This window comes from Alexandromys fortis, unplaced genomic scaffold, assembly GCF_014885135.2.
Source record: "Alexandromys fortis isolate MF-2015 unplaced genomic scaffold, M_Fortis_MF-2015_v1.1 scaffold_9, whole genome shotgun sequence".
Taxonomy (NCBI): domain Eukaryota; kingdom Metazoa; phylum Chordata; class Mammalia; order Rodentia; family Cricetidae; genus Alexandromys; species Alexandromys fortis.
This window is the reverse complement of record NW_026067892.1, coordinates 17368569-17375245: the sequence shown is the minus strand read 5'-3', so window position 1 is coordinate 17375245 and position 6677 is coordinate 17368569. Positions and strand designations below refer to the sequence as shown.

General features: G+C 41.1%; 1 protein-coding gene across 1 annotated transcript in view; it reads left to right on the top strand.

Moving 5' to 3' along the window:
* The first annotated feature begins 1475 nt into the window (after window positions 1-1475).
* Window positions 1476-6677, top strand: part of Ctnna3 (catenin alpha 3) — a 1282010-nt gene continuing 1276808 nt past the window's right edge. Inside the window, exon 1 of the mRNA XM_050141069.1 lies at window positions 1476-1614. The gene's annotated coding sequence lies outside the window, so the exon portion shown is untranslated. The remainder of the gene's footprint in view (window positions 1615-6677) is intronic.

The following is a 6677-nucleotide window of genomic DNA, read 5'->3' as shown; positions in this document are numbered from 1 at the left end:
AGTAGTTCACTATATTTTGAACACTCCAGTTTTATCAATTTAAATCACATAACTACTGAAAAGCAGAGACTAGGGGTTTTCATGTCTATTTTGTAGAAGTACCGGGGGGGGGGGGGGGGCTAGAGAGCAGTGGGGGAAGGTGCAGTGGTTTACCCGCTAGGCAGGCCAAGTGTACAATAGAACCTGGGTACCTTATCTTGGGCTCAGTTCAGTAGTCCTGGTTTAGAAAACATTCATTATCAAAACTCTAAAACAAAACCTGCTATTTTGCAAGTGTCAAGTGATCTCTTTATTCCAGAAAAGATGGATTGTGTGATGTAAAACTCACTCTTTGTTTCTCTGTGAAAAGAAACCACTCTGAGATCCTTCCCGGGAGAAAGGATGCTATAAAACAAATCTGGAAGGGCATTTTGTTAGTGACTAGTGACTAGGACTCTTTAGATAAATGTCCATTATGTACATTTTAAAGGAGGCTACAGTAAAAATACTCTTATTTTGCAGGCTTTCTGGGAAGTCATATAAAACGAACCCCCTTTCATAGCTGATTCTCTTTGATAATCCCCAGATCCTGACTTTCCTCTTGGCTCCCTAATATTTGTTCCAAGATGTCTGTGGAGCCAATAAATAAATGCTTTCTTCTATTTTGAATTCAGTCCCTTAAGAACAGGAGTGCCAAAGCTCCAACAAACAGTTCATGTTGTAGTTAGCAGCATGTTAGAGTCATTTTGTGTGTTATTACAGGAACAAAGCATGACTAGCTAAGGAAGCATGTCCTAAAGTTTCGGAACTCAAACTCAGTTGATGGCGTAATAAAGAGCTAGACAGTGAGATGCAGTATTGTTGAGAAAAGGCTATATGTATATATACTCTTATGTTCTTGTAAGAATTCATGTTACATATGGAAGGAAATACAGAAAAATATCTCCTTAAGTAGAAAAACCCAAAACTTCGAGGATAAACTTTTCTGGTGCTTTGAATTGATTAATTGTTCTACTAAAGGGCTTTTGATAACTTTCTGTCTAGTTTCCTACTGTGGTGTGGTCGTTCATACATACAAGAAGCAGAAAGAATGGTAGGCGGTATATGGGTGTGTGAAATGGTGAAATCTTAACAGAAAAATGCTATCTCAGATGTGACCCAGACCAGAGGCCCTGAACTTTAAGTAATAATGGGGCGAGGATTTCCCAATTTACAATTTCTCACATTAAGTAATTCTAACCAGCTTTCATTGGAAACATTCCTTATTTTAACAAGGATGATAGAAAGTCAAATCTAACTTATTTAGAGTTTCCTAAGAAGTATGTAGGTCTCTAGGGAAAGTATGTGTCTGGCCTTTTTCAACAAAGTATTTTCAGCAACAAGTTGTCAGTGAGGTCACTGGTGAGCCCAGGATTAGATACCACCCACCCTGGCTTGTAACCTCCCCTTCCTTTCTCATCCTGGGTGAGGAGAGGGCTTGGCTAAAGTGACTGCCCCATCGTCACTGTCTCTCCGTGTGGTCCTCTGTAGCTCTGTGACTAGCAAGAGGCTTCCCCTACCCTCAGAGTCCTGTCCGGAAAACTCCCTTCAAGAGCTACACTCAAAGCACAGTTTCTTTATAGGAAGCAGCGAGAGGTAAGAGTCCAGTTTATGAACCGAAGAGCTGGGCTTCTGTGCCCTCCTGTTTCTCCCTTGGGTTCCTGAGTCTCTTTTATACGTCATGGGTTTATAATGTGGGGTTTCTTCTGAATGGAGGAGGATCACATTATTATAGGAAATGGGGATGTTTTGACTAGCTGCGATGAGAAATGTAGGCTTTCATGCTAATTTCAAAGTTAAAAATAACTTTCAGACGATGCCAGGGAAAGCCAGTAGCCAAGGTCGTGCTTAGCATTCAGAGAGTTTCTGGCTATAAAAAGCCAATTGGATGCTCTGTAGGGAAAGATAAGATATGGCCTGGATGCCTATGCTTTGGCATGGGGCTGGGGAAAGGAAGCAAAGTTGAAACTGTTTGAAGGGGGTTGCTTTCAATCAAAAGTTTCTTCATAGTAAATGGAAGGTGTTTTGAAGGAGATAGTGGCAAAGAGCATCCGTTTCTGCATTTAATGTGGTCATATATTGCTTATGTAATTGCAGTCATATTGGGAGGTTGAGGTATGATCTCAGAGCTGTTCGGCATTTCTAGCCATGGGGAAATCGCAGTGTAGGGTGATTTCGTTTACTTGAGATGTAGCGTCTATACAGAGAGAAGGTTGCTGGCTTAATGGGTCTGAATAACTGCAAGCAGTTGCTGTCACCTAAATCGAGACCAGGACTGCAAGAAATGAGTTCAAAAGGAAAGAGCAATTCCAGGACAGGCACCAGGTGCTTCATTGGCTGCAGAGGTTTTGAATCGCAGATCTATGCCACTAAGAAAGACTTGCAACACGCCTGATGATACCTGAGATCAGTTACTTATTTAAGACACACAAAAGGGAAAAGCAGGGATTCCAATGAGCCTTGGTTCTGGGTTTGTGGCTAGTTCATTCAGCTAGAATGGAAGATCAAAGTAGAATACTTAGGATTTGAAGCTGTGAATTATCAACAGCCACATATAAATGGGATGTTTGGCTACGCTATTAAAATTTGTGTGTTCATTATAAAGAGATTACTTCAACAGTGATGTAGGAGGGAACCTAGAATACAGATAGTGCAGACATACTCATTTACATTTGCTACATCCTGCGTGCAGTTTGAATCTTCCTCACTATTTGAGTGAAAGGTTGGGACGTTTTAGAGTGGCACATGTTTATTACAAAGTAATCAGTGCTCATTGTGCGACTTGGAAAGATCGGAGGGGAAATGATTGTTTGTGACCTCACTGATATGTGTCTCTTTCTCCTTGGCTTTAGAATAGTTTCTATAATATGCAGTGTTACATTTATAACCTTGTTTCTTTACTAACTTTAAGCTTCCATGTTTACATGTAATAGTCCCTGTTTGTATAGCTACTATTGTGTTTTATCACAACCTTTCAGTGAATATAATTTTGTTAATCATCGCTGGACATCCAGGTGCTATGGAAAATGGCTTTTGCGTATTTTTATGCATATTTATATCATGTATTTATATTCAAGATAATTTTCTTAATCCCCGTTCCTAAGAATGGAGTTATTGGAATGCAGAATATTACACTTGAAGGCGAAGCTTGTGATTTTTTTAAAATATTTATTTATTTATTATGTATACAATGTTCTGTCTGTGTGTATATCTGCAGACCAGAAGAGGGCACTAGACCTTATTACAGATTGTTGTGAGCCACCATGTGGTTGCTGGGAATTGAACTCAGGACCTTTGGAAGAGCAGGTAATGCTCTTAACCTCTGAGCCATCTCTCCAGCCCGAAGCTTGTGATTTTTAAGATGTGTTTTTACCGTTTCTCTTTTAAAGCATCATAAAATTTCTTGTCAGCCAAATAAAACATTTATTAAGTGCTTATGATGTGTAAACATGGATATCAGGCAGATGGTTAACAACATATTAAGTATGTGTAAGGACACAATTGCTTCTACTTACAGAATTCCAATTTATACATATTGACAAAACTACACATCGAATTGAAAGAACTTCAGCTCTTCCTGAAAACCAATATTATTGTCATCAATTGATGTAGCACGTTGACTGTAGAGCAGTAGCCTTTGTGAATCCTGCTCAAAAACCATGTGTGCATAATGCTGATTTATAGACCAGGAAGAGGCAGTAAACTGAGAAAACCACAATTATTTGGAGCAAATCTATAGGCTGCAGAATTGGAAGAAAAAGGAGTGAAGGCGTGGAATAAGGCATCAGTTGGTGGGAGCTGGGAAAGAACTGAATTGTTGAAGTGAAGCGTGGTTGCAGATTGATGGTGTGATGATGATAAAGTGTCAGAGGGGGTGGCTTGTTCAGAGACATCAGCTTGGATGGGGGCAGAGACCCCAGGGTTATTTGGTGGGAGATGAGGTGTAGAGTCCTGATTTTTTTTTTCTCCGAGATAGGGTTTTTCTGTGTAACAGCCCTAGCTGTTCTGGAACTAGCTCTTGTAGACCAGGTTGGCCTGGAACGCACAAATGTCTGCCTGCCTCTGTCTCCCAAGTGATGGGATTAAAGATGTGTGCCACCACTGCCTGGCAACTTGTGAATTTTTTTTTAAAGTAACTTGGTTTTTTTTTAAAATTTATTTATTATGTATACAATATTCTGTCTGTGTGCATATCTGCAGGCTAGAAGAGGGCACTAGACCTCTTTATAGATGGTTGTGAGCCACCATGTGGTTGCCGGGAATTGAACTCAGGACCTTTGGAAGAGCAGGCAATGCTCTTAACCACTGAGCCATCTCTCCAGCCCCCAACTTGTGAATTCTTAAACGTTGCCTCTGTTTAAAAAGAACTTTCAACCATGACCTATCATTTTTGGATGGTATGTGAGGGGCCCCTTAACCATGGACAGGCAGGAGTTCCTTTAGCCCCTGTGGATTTTGGTTTGCAGATTTCTCTCTTTGATTTGGAATAGGAAGGATTCCTCTTTAAGGAGAGAAATTGGCAGCCCAAGCTTGTCTGAAGAGATACTATGTATCTTGTAGCAAATACTTAAACATAGTATTTATTTGTGGACCATTGGCTCATGGAGTTCAGAGCTTCAAAATCATGTGCTTTTTTTTTTGGCTTTTTTTTTTTTTTTCTGATTCTTGTTTGTATATTGGGCTTTAAGTGACACTGTGCTATGGGGTGGAAACTCTGAGTTTGTCCAAGTGGTTAATCTAAGGGAAAATGACAGACAATTGGGACTACAGAATTTCTGAAATGAATACGGTTTCCACTGTTGCTGACTTTCACGGACTTAACCATGCCTCATAACTATATAGCTGCTGCCTGGAACTTGGGCACCTGTAACCATAGCTAACTTTAGGGGCAAGGAAGTGACTTCAAATTCCTTTGTGCAAAATTGTTGCCTTGGTACCTCTTTTCCTTTCTTTGTCTTTCATTTCTTGCTTTTTAAAAGTTAATTTTTGGGGGGTGTGTAGGTGCCATTTCTTTGTTGCCACGATGCATGTATGAAGGGCGGAGGGTAACTCCAGGGAGTTAGGTCTCTCCTTTCATGACGTGGATCCTGGTACTCTACCTCAGCTTGTCTGGCTGGGTGGCAGGGGCCTTTACTCACTGAGCCATCTCTCCCTTTAATTTTCTTAACCATTATCCCTGTGTACTTCTGGTCTCTCCTGTCAGTGGGAAAATTGACTTGATATAGGCAGAGCAATGTTTAATGTATGGAAAGACTCTCCCACATCAGGGCGTGAGCGGTTCAGCTCTCCTTTGGTTTAATGCTATTCAAAATATGATCTGCTGCTCTCAATTTGTTGTTGGTCCCAGCGAGGACATAAAGAGCTTGTGCCAAGTGTAAATCAGCTGTACTGGCAGCATTTCGTAGCAGGACTCTGCGGATGAATGAAGCTGTTAATGATTTACAGTTTCGTGGGAACTCCTTGCAGGACTCACCTGGAATAGCATTGCTTCAGTTAAACCAAGCATTGATCTCCCCTACCGACGTAAGTCAAGGCAGAGAGCTGGGATGAAGGCGTGCAGTTATTACATAATAGACAGATGCCAGTGCAGAGTCCCTGACGCACCTCATTGAGAAGCCTACAGTGTGGGCGAGAGGAAACATTATTAAGGTTATTAAAGGAACGGGGGCTACTCTAATACTCACTTAGAACTTATTTTAAATGCTACAGATTATTGTTATTGAAACAAAGATCCTGCCTTCATGGTGTTTCCTTGTGTGTGCGTGTGTGTGTGTGTGTGTGTGTGTGAGAGAGAGAGAAAGAGAGAGAGAAAGAGAGAGAGAAAGAGAGAGAGAGAGAGAGATGATTAAGAAATAAAATCTGTTCTGAGACTTACCCCAGCCAGGTATGCCCTAGTTTAGGGTTGAAGATTATAAAGTGTCTCCGCTGAAATTTATAGGATTAACAATTTTTCTTAAAAGATTGATTTTTGGTTCAAGTGTATGAATGTGTACAGCACATGCATGCAGTGCTCGTGGAGGCCAGAAGAGGGCATCGACTCTGCTGGCCCTAGAGTTACAGTCATAAAGTTACCATGTGGATGCCAGAACGGAACTCAGGTCCTCCGCAAGAGCAGCCAGAGTTCTTAACTGCTCCATTCCCTGATTGACTTACTTTTCTACCAGGTTTTGCAGTTTCTGTTTTCCCCAGTAAGGGATAACAAAGGAAGCATAGTTTTAAGAACCAAGTGATCAAGCCAGGTGATGGTGGCGCACGCCTTTAATCCCAGCACTCGGGAGGCAGAGGCAGGCGGATCTCTGTGAGTTCGGAGACCAGCCTGGTCTACCGAGCTAACTCCAGGACAGGCTCCAAAGCCACAGAGAAACCCTGTCTCAAAAAACCAACCAACCAACCAAACAAACAAACAAAAAACCCAAGTGATCTTACTTGATTCTTTTGTTCTTCTATGTAACATCCTTGCTTGTCATCCTGTGTCCCCCCTCCCCCATTTAATTTGTAAGACTACAATCTAGGTAAAGAAAAAAGGACACAATGTTGTGTGTATTCATGTGTTTGATGTGCCCCTCCCCGTTTGTGTAGATATATATGGCAACTCATATAAACCTCCATTTTGCAAATGGCTTCATTGTATTTTTATGAAAAACAAACCAGAATTAATG